The sequence below is a fragment of the Lethenteron reissneri genome, chromosome 10 (genome assembly GCF_015708825.2).
Source record: "Lethenteron reissneri isolate LAM-NWPU_2019-01 chromosome 10, ASM1570882v1, whole genome shotgun sequence".
Taxonomy (NCBI): Eukaryota; Metazoa; Chordata; class Hyperoartia; order Petromyzontiformes; family Petromyzontidae; genus Lethenteron; species Lethenteron reissneri.
In genome coordinates this window covers 5,308,026-5,322,715 of record NC_083788.1, presented here as the reverse complement: position 1 = coordinate 5,322,715, position 14,690 = coordinate 5,308,026, and the positions used below count along the sequence as shown (strand labels likewise).

The 14,690-nt window shown below is 48.4% G+C and overlaps 9 non-coding genes across 9 annotated transcripts; 8 read left to right on the top strand and 1 right to left on the bottom strand.

Moving 5' to 3' along the window:
- Positions 1-599: 599 nt before the first annotated feature.
- Positions 600-672, top strand: TRNAK-UUU (transfer RNA lysine (anticodon UUU)). The gene has a single exon. It is a non-coding gene; the product is annotated as a tRNA-Lys (tRNA).
- Positions 673-2,066: 1,394 nt separating this feature from the next.
- Positions 2,067-2,139, top strand: TRNAK-UUU (transfer RNA lysine (anticodon UUU)). Its single transcript has one exon. It is a non-coding gene; the product is annotated as a tRNA-Lys (tRNA).
- A 1,544-nt stretch (positions 2,140-3,683) lies between these two features.
- On the top strand, positions 3,684-3,756 carry TRNAK-UUU (transfer RNA lysine (anticodon UUU)). Its single transcript has one exon. It is a non-coding gene; the product is annotated as a tRNA-Lys (tRNA).
- Positions 3,757-5,568: 1,812 nt separating this feature from the next.
- Positions 5,569-5,641, top strand: TRNAK-UUU (transfer RNA lysine (anticodon UUU)). Its single transcript has one exon. It is a non-coding gene; the product is annotated as a tRNA-Lys (tRNA).
- Positions 5,642-7,035: 1,394 nt separating this feature from the next.
- Positions 7,036-7,108, top strand: TRNAK-UUU (transfer RNA lysine (anticodon UUU)). The gene has a single exon. It is a non-coding gene; the product is annotated as a tRNA-Lys (tRNA).
- A 1,544-nt stretch (positions 7,109-8,652) lies between these two features.
- Positions 8,653-8,725, top strand: TRNAK-UUU (transfer RNA lysine (anticodon UUU)). Its single transcript has one exon. It is a non-coding gene; the product is annotated as a tRNA-Lys (tRNA).
- A 1,825-nt stretch (positions 8,726-10,550) lies between these two features.
- Positions 10,551-10,623, top strand: TRNAK-UUU (transfer RNA lysine (anticodon UUU)). The gene has a single exon. It is a non-coding gene; the product is annotated as a tRNA-Lys (tRNA).
- Positions 10,624-12,016: 1,393 nt separating this feature from the next.
- On the top strand, positions 12,017-12,089 carry TRNAK-UUU (transfer RNA lysine (anticodon UUU)). Its single transcript has one exon. It is a non-coding gene; the product is annotated as a tRNA-Lys (tRNA).
- A 919-nt stretch (positions 12,090-13,008) lies between these two features.
- Positions 13,009-13,081, bottom strand: TRNAK-UUU (transfer RNA lysine (anticodon UUU)). The gene has a single exon. It is a non-coding gene; the product is annotated as a tRNA-Lys (tRNA).
- Positions 13,082-14,690: the final 1,609 nt, after the last annotated feature.

Sequence of the window (14,690 nt, the reverse complement as noted above, 5' to 3'; positions counted from 1 at the left end):
TGTAGCCAAAATCACGAGCATCACGATCCAGTTTCACCGCAGCCACTAGTCAATCTCACCCAGCCACTAGCCCATCATGGCCAACATCAGTGACGAATATCTGAATCGATCCTGGACCTTCCCTCGGTCGACTCAGCCTTAAACGAGTGCTTGGAGCGTTGTGTAAATATCAGCATTGGGGAGACAAAGGTGGCTGTGCGTGGCACTGGCCACTTCACCCCCATCGCGTGCTGCGCCGACTTTCATAAGGTGCCCGCTAACGGCACTTTGCCAGTCTGTTAAAGGCTGTAAATTAAGTGCATGATTAGGTATCTGAGATTTGCACTCACGGCCAACATCAGTGACGAATATCTAAACCGGTCCTGAATGAACCTCCCACCTGGGTCGGCTCAGCCTTAAACGAGTGCCTGGCGCTGTGTGTAAATATTCGCGGAACTGGGGAGACAAAGGCGGCCGGGTGTGGTTGCTGCCCATAACATCCTCACGTGCCGTTTTGGCCTTGGTCGCTGCTCGCGATCAACATGTCGAGTTTGCGTGTCGACTCAGGGGGGGGTGGCGTTGTTCGTTGTTCCGTTTGTGTTGCCCTTGTGAACGCATGGGCCCGGATAGCTCAGTCGGTAGAGCATCAGACTTTTAATCTGAGGGTCCAGGGTTCAAGTCCCTGTTCGGGCGCTTGTGTTTTTTATTTTTATTGTTGTAAGAAGCCGCTGTGCTGTGGTGAGCGCACTGCGCTGTAAACCCGGCGGAGCTGATGTTGATTCCTGGCTGAACGGTGAATATCAGTGGTGAGAAATGTCCCTGCCTTGTATCTGAACCTGTCCTGGTTCTCCGCTGGGGTGACTCAACCTTCAAAAAGAAATCACCCGACGCGGTGTGTATAAAGCATCAGTATTCGGGAGACAAAGGCGGATGTGCAATACACACATGTACCGTATGTCTGCACAAGCGGGTACTTCATGTGTATTTTTTTGGAGGATCGAGCCAGTGGTGGAAGTTCCTCATTCGTATGGCAGGAACCAGCATCGCTAAAGGGCACAACTACAGTTGGCTTCTCAAAAAGTAGTACTTGATTTATCGACACTGAGAAATGATGGGCTGCTTCGGTCCAGCCACGGTGTCTCAGTTGCTCTCAAAGTGTCTGCTTGGTGGGAATTCCACATTCCCATGACGAGGACAAGTATAACGATTGTTTTTTACCTGCAATACTGTTACATTTCGACAATTTTTATTTATTTATTTGTTAACTCTAGGCGAGATTTCAAGCCAAACATTGTTACCTTCTCAACTGGATCTTCACCAGACCTCAAATGTCACCACCGTTCCCGTCATCGACCCAGAGGAGGGACCACTCGCCTCTCACGCCGAGACTCGCGGTGTGAACGTGGCCACATCTCACGCATTTCACGGGCGTGATCATCTCTACTTTGACATACAGCGTTTTTGTTTTAAGCCAACCGTGACAATAACTTCTCACGCACATGACTTATAGCCAAAATCACGAGCATCACGATCCAGTCTCACCCAGCCACTAGCCCATCATGGCCAACATCACTGACGAATATCTGAACCGATCCTGGACCTCCCCTCGGTCGACTCAGCCTTAAATGAGTGCTTGGAGCGTTGTGTAAATATCAGGATTTTGAGAGACAAAGATGGCTGTGCGTGGCACTGGCCACTTCACCCCCATAGCGTGCTACGCCGGCTTTCATAAGGTGCCCGCTAACGGCACTTTGCCAGTCTGTTAAAGGCTATAAATTAAGTGCATGATTAGGTATCTGAGATTCGCACTCACGGCCAACATCAGTGACGAATATCTGAACCGGTCCTGAATGAACCTCCCACCTGGGTCGGCTCAGCCTTAAACGAGTGTCTGGCGCTGCGTGTAAACATTCGCGGAACTGGGGAGACAAAGGCGGCCGGGTGTGGTTGCTGGCCATAACTTCCTCACGTGCCGTTTTGGCCTTGATCGCTGCTCGCGATCAACATGTCGAGTTTGCGTGTCGACTCAGGGGTGGGGGGGTGGCGTTGTTCGTTGTTCGGTTTGTGTTGTCCCTGTGAACGCATGGGCCCGGATAGCTCAGTCGGTAGAGCATCAGACTTTTAATCTGAGGGTCCAGGGTTCAAGTCCCTGTTCGGGCGCTTGTGTTTTTTTATTTATTGTTGGAAGAAGCCGCTGCGCTGTGGTGAGCGCACTGCGCTGTAAACCCGGCGGAGCTGATGTTGATTCATACTCTTAGGTTTTTTCGGTAAAGTCACGTAAAAACCTAAGAGTATGAATCCTTGCAGTCACGAAAGCATCAAATCTAGAACTGATTTTGATTCCTGGCTGAACGGTGAATATCAGTGGTGAGAAATGTCCCTGCCCTGTATCTGAACCTGTCCTGGTTCTCCGCTGGGGTGACTCAACCGTAAAAAAATAAAATCACCCGACGCGGTGTGTATAAAGCATCAGTACTCGGGAGACAAAGGCGGATGTGCAATACACACATGTACCGTATGTCTGCACACGCGGGTACTTTATGTGTAGATATGCAGGATCGAGCGAGTGGTGGAAATTCCTCATTCGTATGGCAGCAACCAGCATCGCTAAAGGGCACAACTACAGTTGACTTCTCAAAAGAGTACTTGATTTATCGACACTGAGAAATTATGGGCTGCTTCGGGTCAGCCACAGTGTCTCAGTTGCTCTAAAAGTTTCTGCTTGGTGGAACTTCCACATTCCCATGACGAGGACAAGTATGACGATGTTTATACCTAAAGTACGGTTGAATTTTCACAAAATGGTACTCAATTTATCGACCCGGGATTAAAAACCGTCCGTGGGGTGTTTTTATTTGTTCATTCCAGGCAACATTTTCCGCCAAACATTGTTACCTTCTCAACTGGATCTTCACCAGACCTCAAATGTCACCACCGTTCCCGTCATCGACCCAGAGGAGGGACCACTCGCATCTCACGCCGAGACTCGCGGTGTGAACGTGGCCACATCTCACGCATTTCACGGGCGTGATCATCTCTACTTTGATATACAGCATTTTTGTTTTAAGCCAACCGTGACAATAACTTCTCACGCACATGACTTATAGCCAAAATCACGAGCATCACGGTCCAGTCCCACACAGCCACGAGCCAATCTCACTCATGCAGTTTCTAGCCCATCATGGCCAACATCAGTGACGAATATCTGAATCGATCCTGGACCTTCCCTCGGTCGACTCAGCCTTAAACGAGTGCTTGGAGCGTTGTGTAGATATCAGGATTGGGGAGACAAAGGTGGCACTGACCACTTCACCCCCATCGCGTGTTGCTGCGCCGGCTTTCACAAGGTGCCCGCAAACGGCACTTTGCCAGTCTGTTAAAGGCTATAAATTAAGTGCATGATTAGGTATCTGAGATTTGCACTCACGGCCAACATCACTGACGAATATCTGAACCGGTCCTGAGTGAACCTCCCACCTGGGTCGGCTCAGCCTTAAACGAGTGCATGGCGCTGCGTGTAAACATTCGCGGAACTGGGGAGACAAAGGCGGCCGGGTGTGGTTGCTGGCCTTAACTTCCTCAAGTGCCGTTTTGGCCTTGGTCCGCTGCTCGCGATCAACATGTCGAGTTTGCGTGTCGACTCAGGGGTGGGGGAGGGGGGGGTTGTTCGTTGTTCGGTTTGTGTTGCCCCTGTGAACGCATGGGCCCGGATAGCTCAGTCGGTAGAGCATCAGACTTTTAATCTGAGGGTCCAGGGTTCAAGTCCCTGTTCGGGCGCTTGTGTTTTTATTTTTATTGTTGTAAGAAGCCGCTGCGCTTTTGTGAGCTGCTCTGCGCTGTAAACCCGGCGGAGCTGATGTTGATTCCTGGCTGAACGGTGAATATCAGTGGTGAGAAGTTTCCCTGCCCTGTATCTGAACCTGTCCTGGTTCTCCGCTGGGGTGACTCAACCTTAAAAAAATTAACCCGTAATAAGTATAACCCGTAACAATTAAACCCGTAAAAACAAAGTTTTTCACTATAAATCCTTAATATGCGTGGCGGCTAGAGTCCTCTCGTCCTCTGGCTTGAGATGGCTGCCACCTATGGGTCAGATGATTGCCTGCCACTATTAAGCAATTGGTAATTAAATATTTTAAAAAAAATCCCTAAACAGTGTAAAATTTCGGAAATCTTTTTTTCACGAAAATGAATTGTCACGCACAACGAGTCTGTGTGCAAAATGTCAGCTGGATTGGACCACGGGAAGTGGGTTAAAAACGACCGAAAGATTTGCACGGTCGTAAGCGCGCAAGCAAGCAAGTGAACTTAATATAAAAGATTTAAAAAATCACCCGACGCGGTGTGTATAAAGCATCAGTACTCGGGAGACAAAGGCGGATGTGCAATACACACATGTACCGTATGTCTGCACAAGCGGGTACTTTATGTGTATTTTTTGGAGGATCGAGCGAGTGGTGGAAATTCCTCATTCGTATGGCAGGAACCAGCATCGCTAAAGGGCACAACTACAGTTGGCTTCTCAAAAATAGTACTTGATTTATCGACACTGAGAAATGATGGGCTGCTTCGGTCCAGCCACAATGTCTCAGTTGCTCTGAAAGTGTCTGTTTGGTGGAACTTCCACATTCTGATGACGAGGACAAGTATGATGATTTTTATACCTAAAGTACGGTTGAATTTCCACAAAATGGTACTCAATTTATCGACCCGGGATAAAAAATGTCCTTGGGGTGTTTTTATTTGTTAATTTCAGGAGACATTTTCCGCCAAACATTGTTACCTTCTCAACTGGATCTTCACCAGACCTCAAATGTCACCACCGTTCCCGTCATCGACGCAGAGGAGGGACCACTCGCCTCTCACGCCGAGACTCGCGGTGTGAACGTGGCCACATCTCACGCATTTCACGGGCGTGATCATCTCTACTTTGACGTACAGCATTTTTGTTTTAAGCCAACCGTGACAATAACTTCTCACGCACATGACTTGTAGCCAAAATCACGAGCATCACGATCCAGTTTCACCGCAGCCACTAGTCAATCTCACCCAGCCACTAGCCCATCATGGCCAACATCAGTGACGAATATCTGAATCGATCCTGGACCTTCCCTCGGTCGACTCAGCCTTAAACGAGTGCTTGGAGCGTTGTGTAAATATCAGCATTGGGGAGACAAAGGTGGCTGTGCGTGGCACTGGCCACTTCACCCCCATCGCGTGCTGCGCCGACTTTCATAAGGTGCCCGCTAACGGCACTTTGCCAGTCTGTTAAAGGCTGTAAATTAAGTGCATGATTAGGTATCTGAGATTTGCACTCACGGCCAACATCAGTGACGAATATCTAAACCGGTCCTGAATGAACCTCCCACCTGGGTCGGCTCAGCCTTAAACGAGTGCCTGGCGCTGTGTGTAAATATTCGCGGAACTGGGGAGACAAAGGCGGCCGGGTGTGGTTGCTGCCCATAACATCCTCACGTGCCGTTTTGGCCTTGGTCGCTGCTCGCGATCAACATGTCGAGTTTGCGTGTCGACTCAGGGGGGGGTGGCGTTGTTCGTTGTTCCGTTTGTGTTGCCCTTGTGAACGCATGGGCCCGGATAGCTCAGTCGGTAGAGCATCAGACTTTTAATCTGAGGGTCCAGGGTTCAAGTCCCTGTTCGGGCGCTTGTGTTTTTTATTTTTATTGTTGTAAGAAGCCGCTGTGCTGTGGTGAGCGCACTGCGCTGTAAACCCGGCGGAGCTGATGTTGATTCCTGGCTGAACGGTGAATATCAGTGGTGAGAAATGTCCCTGCCTTGTATCTGAACCTGTCCTGGTTCTCCGCTGGGGTGACTCAACCTTCAAAAAGAAATCACCCGACGCGGTGTGTATAAAGCATCAGTATTCGGGAGACAAAGGCGGATGTGCAATACACACATGTACCGTATGTCTGCACAAGCGGGTACTTCATGTGTATTTTTTTGGAGGATCGAGCCAGTGGTGGAAGTTCCTCATTCGTATGGCAGGAACCAGCATCGCTAAAGGGCACAACTACAGTTGGCTTCTCAAAAAGTAGTACTTGATTTATCGACACTGAGAAATGATGGGCTGCTTCGGTCCAGCCACGGTGTCTCAGTTGCTCTCAAAGTGTCTGCTTGGTGGAAATTCCACATTCCCATGACGAGGACAAGTATAACGATTGTTTTTTACCTGCAATACTGTTACATTTCGACAATTTTTATTTATTTATTTGTTAACTCTAGGCGAGATTTCAAGCCAAACATTGTTACCTTCTCAACTGGATCTTCACCAGACCTCAAATGTCACCACCGTTCCCGTCATCGACCCAGAGGAGGGACCACTCGCCTCTCACGCCGAGACTCGCGGTGTGAACGTGGCCACATCTCACGCATTTCACGTGCGTGATCATCTCTACTTTGACATACAGCTTTTTTGTTTTAAGCCAACCGTGACAATAACTTCTCACGCACATGACTTATAGCCAAAATCACGAGCATCACGATCCAGTCTCACCCAGCCACTAGCCCATCATGGCCAACATCACTGACGAATATCTGAACCGATCCTGGACCTCCCCTCGGTCGACTCAGCCTTAAATGAGTGCTTGGAGCGTTGTGTAAATATCAGGATTTTGAGAGACAAAGATGGCTGTGCGTGGCACTGGCCACTTCACCCCCATAGCGTGCTACGCCGGCTTTCATAAGGTGCCCGCTAACGGCACTTTGCCAGTCTGTTAAAGGCTATAAATTAAGTGCATGATTAGGTATCTGAGATTCGCACTCACGGCCAACATCAGTGACGAATATCTGAACCCGTCCTGAATGAACCTCCCACCTGGGTCGGCTCAGCCTTAAACGAGTGTCTGGCGCTGCGTGTAAACATTCGCGGAACTGGGGAGACAAAGGCGGCCGGGTGTGGTTGCTGGCCATAACTTCCTCACGTGCCGTTTTGGCCTTGATCGCTGCTCGCGATCAACATGTCGAGTTTGCGTGTCGACTCAGGGGTGGGGGGGTGGCGTTGTTCGTTGTTCGGTTTGTGTTGCCCCTGTGAACGCGTGGGCCCGGATAGCTCAGTCGGTAGAGCATCAGACTTTTAATCTGAGGGTCCAGGGTTCAAGTCCCTGTTCGGGCGCTTGTGTTTTTTTATTTATTGTTGGAAGAAGCCGCTGCGCTGTGGTGAGCGCACTGCGCTGTAAACCCGGCGGAGCTGATGTTGATTCATACTCTTAGGTTTTTTCGGTAAAGTCACGTAAAAACCTAAGAGTATGAATCCTTGCAGTCACGAAAGCATCAAATCTAGAACTGATTTTGATTCCTGGCTGAACGGTGAATATCAGTGGTGAGAAATGTCCCTGCCCTGTATCTGAACCTGTCCTGGTTCTCCGCTGGGGTGACTCAACCGTAAAAAAATAAAATCACCCGACGCGGTGTGTATAAAGCATCAGTACTCGGGAGACAAAGGCGGATGTGCAATACACACATGTACCGTATGTCTGCACACGCGGGTACTTTATGTGTAGATATGCAGGATCGAGCGAGTGGTGGAAATTCCTCATTCGTATGGCAGCAACCAGCATCGCTAAAGGGCACAACTACAGTTGACTTCTCAAAAGAGTACTTGATTTATCGACACTGAGAAATTATGGGCTGCTTCGGGTCAGCCACAGTGTCTCAGTTGCTCTAAAAGTTTCTGCTTGGTGGAACTTCCACATTCCCATGACGAGGACAAGTATGACGATGTTTATACCTAAAGTACGGTTGAATTTTCACAAAATGGTACTCAATTTATCGACCCGGGATTAAAAACCGTCCGTGGGGTGTTTTTATTTGTTCATTCCAGGCAACATTTTCCGCCAAACATTGTTACCTTCTCAACTGGATCTTCACCAGACCTCAAATGTCACCACCGTTCCCGTCATCGACCCAGAGGAGGGACCACTCGCCTCTCACGCCGAGACTCGCGGTGTGAACGTGGCCACATCTCACGCATTTCACGGGCGTGATCATCTCTACTTTGATATACAGCATTTTTGTTTTAAGCCAACCGTGACAATAACTTCTCACGCACATGACTTATAGCCAAAATCACGAGCATCACGGTCCAGTCCCACACAGCCACGAGCCAATCTCACTCATGCAGTTTCTAGCCCATCATGGCCAACATCAGTGACGAATATCTGAATCGATCCTGGACCTTCCCTCGGTCGACTCAGCCTTAAACGAGTGCTTGGAGCGTTGTGTAGATATCAGGATTGGGGAGACAAAGGTGGCACTGACCACTTCACCCCCATCGCGTGTTGCTGCGCCGGCTTTCACAAGGTGCCCGCAAACGGCACTTTGCCAGTCTGTTAAAGGCTATAAATTAAGTGCATGATTAGGTATCTGAGATTTGCACTCACGGCCAACATCACTGACGAATATCTGAACCGGTCCTGAGTGAACCTCCCACCTGGGTCGGCTCAGCCTTAAACGAGTGCATGGCGCTGCGTGTAAACATTCGCGGAACTGGGGAGACAAAGGCGGCCGGGTGTGGTTGCTGGCCTTAACTTCCTCAAGTGCCGTTTTGGCCTTGGTCCGCTGCTCGCGATCAACATGTCGAGTTTGCGTGTCGACTCAGGGGTGGGGGAGGGGGGGGTTGTTCGTTGTTCGGTTTGTGTTGCCCCTGTGAACGCATGGGCCCGGATAGCTCAGTCGGTAGAGCATCAGACTTTTAATCTGAGGGTCCAGGGTTCAAGTCCCTGTTCGGGCGCTTGTGTTTTTATTTTTATTGTTGTAAGAAGCCGCTGCGCTTTTGTGAGCTGCTCTGCGCTGTAAACCCGGCGGAGCTGATGTTGATTCCTGGCTGAACGGTGAATATCAGTGGTGAGAAGTTTCCCTGCCCTGTATCTGAACCTGTCCTGGTTCTCCGCTGGGGTGACTCAACCTTAAAAAAATTAACCCGTAATAAGTATAACCCGTAACAATTAAACCCGTAAAAACAAAGTTTTTCACTATAAATCCTTAATATGCGTGGCGGCTAGAGTCCTCTCGTCCTCTGGCTTGAGATGGCTGCCACCTATGGGTCAGATGATTGCCTGCCACTATTAAGCAATTGGTAATTAAATATTTTAAAAAAATTCCCTAAACAGTGTAAAATTTCGGAAATCTTTTTTTCACGAAAATGAATTGTCACGCACAACGAGTCTGTGTGCAAAATGTCAGCTGGATTGGACCACGGGAAGTGGGTTAAAAACGACCGAAAGATTTGCACGGTCGTAAGCGCGCAAGCAAGCAAGTGAACTTAATATAAAAGATTTAAAAAATCACCCGACGCGGTGTGTATAAAGCATCAGTACTCGGGAGACAAAGGCGGATGTGCAATACACACATGTACCGTATGTCTGCACAAGCGGGTACTTTATGTGTATTTTTTTGGAGGATCGAGCCAGTGGTGGAAGTTCCTCATTCGTATGGCAGGAACCAGCATCGCTAAAGGGCACAACTACAGTTGGCTTCTCAAAAATAGTACTTGATTTATCGACACTGAGAAATGATGGGCTGCTTCGGTCCAGCCACAATGTCTCAGTTGCTCTGAAAGTGTCTGTTTGGTGGAACTTCCACATTCTGATGACGAGGACAAGTATGATGATTTTTATACCTAAAGTACGGTTGAATTTCCACAAAATGGTACTCAATTTATCGACCCGGGATAAAAAATGTCCTTGGGGTGTTTTTATTTGTTAATTTCAGGAGACATTTTCCGCCAAACATTGTTACCTTCTCAACTGGATCTTCACCAGACCTCAAATGTCACCACCGTTCCCGTCATCGACGCAGAGGAGGGACCACTCGCCTCTCACGCCGAGACTCGCGGTGTGAACGTGGCCACATCTCACGCATTTCACGGGCGTGATCATCTCTACTTTGATGTACAGCATTTTTGTTTTAAGCCAACAGTGACAATAACTTCTCACGCACATGACTTGTAGCCAAAATCACGAGCATCACGATCCAGTTTCACCGCAGCCACTAGTCAATCTCACCCAGCCACTAGCCCATCATGGCCAACATCAGTGACGAATATCTGAATCGATCCTGGACCTTCCCTCGGTCGACTCAGCCTTAAACGAGTGCTTGGAGCGTTGTGTAAATATCAGCATTGGGGAGACAAAGGTGGCTGTGCGTGGCACTGGCCACTTCACCCCCATCGCGTGCTGCGCCGACTTTCATAAGGTGCCCGCTAACGGCACTTTGCCAGTCTGTTAAAGGCTGTAAATTAAGTGCATGATTAGGTATCTGAGATTTGCACTCACGGCCAACATCAGTGACGAATATCTAAACCGGTCCTGAATGAACCTCCCACCTGGGTCGGCTCAGCCTTAAACGAGTGCCTGGCGCTGTGTGTAAATATTCGCGGAACTGGGGAGACAAAGGCGGCCGGGTGTGGTTGCTGCCCATAACATCCTCACGTGCCGTTTTGGCCTTGGTCGCTGCTCGCGATCAACATGTCGAGTTTGCGTGTCGACTCAGGGGGGGGTGGCGTTGTTCGTTGTTCCGTTCGTTGTTCCGTTTGTGTTGCCCTTGTGAACGCATGGGCCCGGATAGCTCAGTCGGTAGAGCATCAGACTTTTAATCTGAGGGTCCAGGGTTCAAGTCCCTGTTCGGGCGCTTGTGTTTTTTATTTTTATTGTTGTAAGAAGCCGCTGTGCTGTGGTGAGCGCACTGCGCTGTAAACCCGGCGGAGCTGATGTTGATTCCTGGCTGAACGGTGAATATCAGTGGTGAGAAATGTCCCTGCCTTGTATCTGAACCTGTCCTGGTTCTCCGCTGGGGTGACTCAACCTTCAAAAAGAAATCACCCGACGCGGTGTGTATAAAGCATCAGTATTCGGGAGACAAAGGCGGATGTGCAATACACACATGTACCGTATGTCTGCACAAGCGGGTACTTCATGTGTATTTTTTTGGAGGATCGAGCCAGTGGTGGAAGTTCCTCATTCGTATGGCAGGAACCAGCATCGCTAAAGGGCACAACTACAGTTGGCTTCTCAAAAAGTAGTACTTGATTTATCGACACTGAGAAATGATGGGCTGCTTCGGTCCAGCCACGGTGTCTCAGTTGCTCTCAAAGTGTCTGCTTGGTGGAAATTCCACATTCCCATGACGAGGACAAGTATAACGATTGTTTTTTACCTGCAATACTGTTACATTTCGACAATTTTTATTTATTTATTTGTTAACTCTAGGCGAGATTTCAAGCCAAACATTGTTACCTTCTCAACTGGATCTTCACCAGACCTCAAATGTCACCACCGTTCCCGTCATCGACCCAGAGGAGGGACCACTCGCCTCTCACGCCGAGACTCGCGGTGTGAACGTGGCCACATCTCACGCATTTCACGGGCGTGATCATCTCTACTTTGATATACAGCATTTTTGTTTTAAGCCAACCGTGACAATCACTTCTCACGCACATGACTTATAGCCAAAATCACGAGCATCACGATCCAGTCTCACCCAGCCACTAGCCCATCATGGCCAACATCAGTGACGAATATCTGAACCGATCCCGGACCTTCCCTCGGTCGACTCAGCCTTAAACGAGTGCTTGGAGCGTTGTGTAAATATCAGGATTGGGGAGACAAATGTGGCTGTGCGTGGCACTGGCCACTTCACCCCCATCGCGTGCTGCGCCGACTTTCATAAGGTGCCCGCTAACGGCATTTTCCCAGTCTGTTACAGGCTGTAAATTAAGTGCATGATTAGGTATCTGAGATTTGCACTCACGGTCAACATCACTGACGAATATCTGAACCGGTCCTGAATGAACCTCCCACCTGGGTCGGCTCAGCCTTAAACGAGTGCCTGGCGCTGCGTGTAAACATTCGCGGAACTGGGGAGACAAAGGCGGCCGGGTGTGGTTGCTGGCCATAACTTCCTCACGTGCCGTTTTGGCCTTGGTCGCTGCTCGCGATCAACATGTCGAGTTTGCGTGTCGACTCAGGGGTGGGGGGGTGGCGTTGTTCGTTGTTCGGTTTGTGTTGCCCCTGTGAATGCGTGGGCCCGGATAGCTCAGTCGGTAGAGCATCAGACTTTTAATCTGAGGGTCCAGGGTTCAAGTCCCTGTTCGGGCGCTTGTGCTTTTTATTTTTTGTTGTAAGAAGTCGCTGCGCTGTGGTGAGCGCACTGCGCTGTAAACCCGGCGGAGCTGATGTTGATTCCTGGCTGCACGGTGAATATCAGTGGTGAGGAATGTCCCTTGCCCTGTATCTGAACCTGGGTGGTTTCGAAGGACAAAATAATTCACGTTTTTCCAAGGACAAAATAATTCACTTATTTAGCCCACCGGTGTGCCGTAGAGAGAATCAACAGCATTTTAAAATTCGAGTACTAGTCCGATGTTTCGCTGATAATTACAATCAGCTTCATCGGGCACACCGGTGGGCTAAAGAAGTGAATTATTTTGTCCTTTGAAAAACGTGACACATTTTTTACCGTTTGGCCGTGTTGGGTGGTGGAGGGTTACGACAAAATTTATAAATAACGCGATCTGACCCAAAAACCTTTATTATGAATATTTTTTTTATTGTTGTAGCATCACGATCCAGTGTCTCACACAGCCACTCGTCAATCTCACGAGCATAACTCGCCATGCTCTTTGATTTTTTCGGTAAAGTCACGTATGTAGAAAAAATAGAAAAAAAATTAAATAGATCACGATCGCCATACAAGCAACCGTCTTCACTCCCACCTGAAGACGGTTGCTTCTACGGCGATCGAAACGTCGTGATTTATTTTTTATTTGGTTACCTTTGTGACTTTACCGAAAGAACCAAAGAGTATGGATTCCTGCAGTCACGAAATCTTCATATCTAGATTGAACCGTGCAATGTGGTCTAGATACATAATTAGTATATTACTCACCACTGATGTTTACCGTGGCCAGAAATCGAACTCAGGTTCGCCGTGTTTATAGCGTCATGCGCGAACCACTGCGCCACCGCTCCTTATATGTATGTATATAAAACATATTTTAAAAAATAATAAAAGTACCGCCCGAACAGGGACTTGAACCCTGGACCCTCAGATTAAAAGTCTGATGCTCTACCGACTGAGCTATCCGGGCTCACGCAATTCGCCCGCGGGGAGTAACGTCACAAATATGGAACGCACACTACCTGCACGTTTGCAACGACGCTTTGGTTAGTCGTGAACATGAACTTTGCATTGACTTGCGTTTGTAAAGTATGCTGCTATTAAACTTAAAAGTGTTAATTTTAATTTGGAGCTTTCGTGACTGCAGGAATTACTCTTTGGTTCTTTCGGTAAGGTCACGTATAGATTTAAAATAATAAATTAAATACTAGCATGCGACGTTTCGATTGCAACACAAGCAATCGTCATCAGGTATAAATGAAATAGAAACACAAATCTAGTATACTTAGAAATGGAATGTAATACAACAGAGAGTCGGATAACATAACAGTCAACACCCTACCTGGTTGATTACGTTCTTCCTGAGAATGTAATCGAAACGTCGTATGCTAGTATTTAATTTATTATTTTATCTTTATACGTGACTTTACCGAAAGAACCAAAGAGTAATTAAAAGTGTTAATATGCCAAAATGGTCAAACTGCCAATTTTTTTTTTTACAATTTCAAAATGTCCCTATGCTTCTCGAATGATTTGCATGCAAGAACATGTTTTGACAGGTTTATTTATGTAACATCCACAGGACAGAGATGTACATTTCCAGTCCAACGTCATCAACCATCAATCGTCACCATCGTCATCTTCCTTCCATCTTCTTGTGGTCGATTAAAAATAGCACACGCTCACCACTTTCTGGAAATAGAACAGAGTTTTTGTTGTTGTTAAACTGGTCCCCTCGGCACAAGAATGTGGAATTTCCGCTGCTAGTTCGGGAGACACCCGCTGAGACAAACGCTGCAACACACTCGTACGAATGACCGTCCAGTAGTGTGTACACAAATGTGTTCGCTTCATCTACAGGCCTTTGTCAATCCACTGCTGGATGAAGACCTCCCCACGCTGTTGTTGGTCAAGGAGAAGGGGGGGGGGGATGTTTGACCATACTTCACCACGCTTGTCAGTGCGGATTAAAGGCGGACGGGGGTGTGTGGATGGAGGAGCCTAGTACCGGTTCAGATATCCCTTGCCACTGATCCTTTTTTTATTTTTACCAGCTAAAGGCTTGAGCCACGTAGCTCTTTTGCAGAAGCGACATGGCCACAAATGACATCACAAACAAGTGGCTTATCACGTGCCAATGTATAGCAGCCACATACTCAGCGGACGATTCTATAATGCGGAGGGAAAACCCAGACGACCCGGAGACAAAAAATCCACGCGACCACGGGGAAAACAGAGAGAGAGACACGCAAACTCCAAATATACCGCTATCGTCAGGGTCGTGGTTTTAACCCACGAACTCGTGTCTACCAGGCGAGGTAGTGAACATCTCGCCACCGCATCGAACTCAATGTGGCCGTGAAAACTCGTGTTTGTATAACGTCTTCAGACGCAGTCGAATTCACACCAGAGGTCGCAACCGGGTACCCGGTACTCGCAACCGGGTACCCGGTACCCGCACCCTACCCGATACCCGGCTACTCGTACCCGGCCGGGTACGGGTACCCATTTGCGACCCTGGTGCGGCCGGGTACGGGTAAGGAATCAAAACCCGTTTGCGACCTCTGCTTCAGACGCAG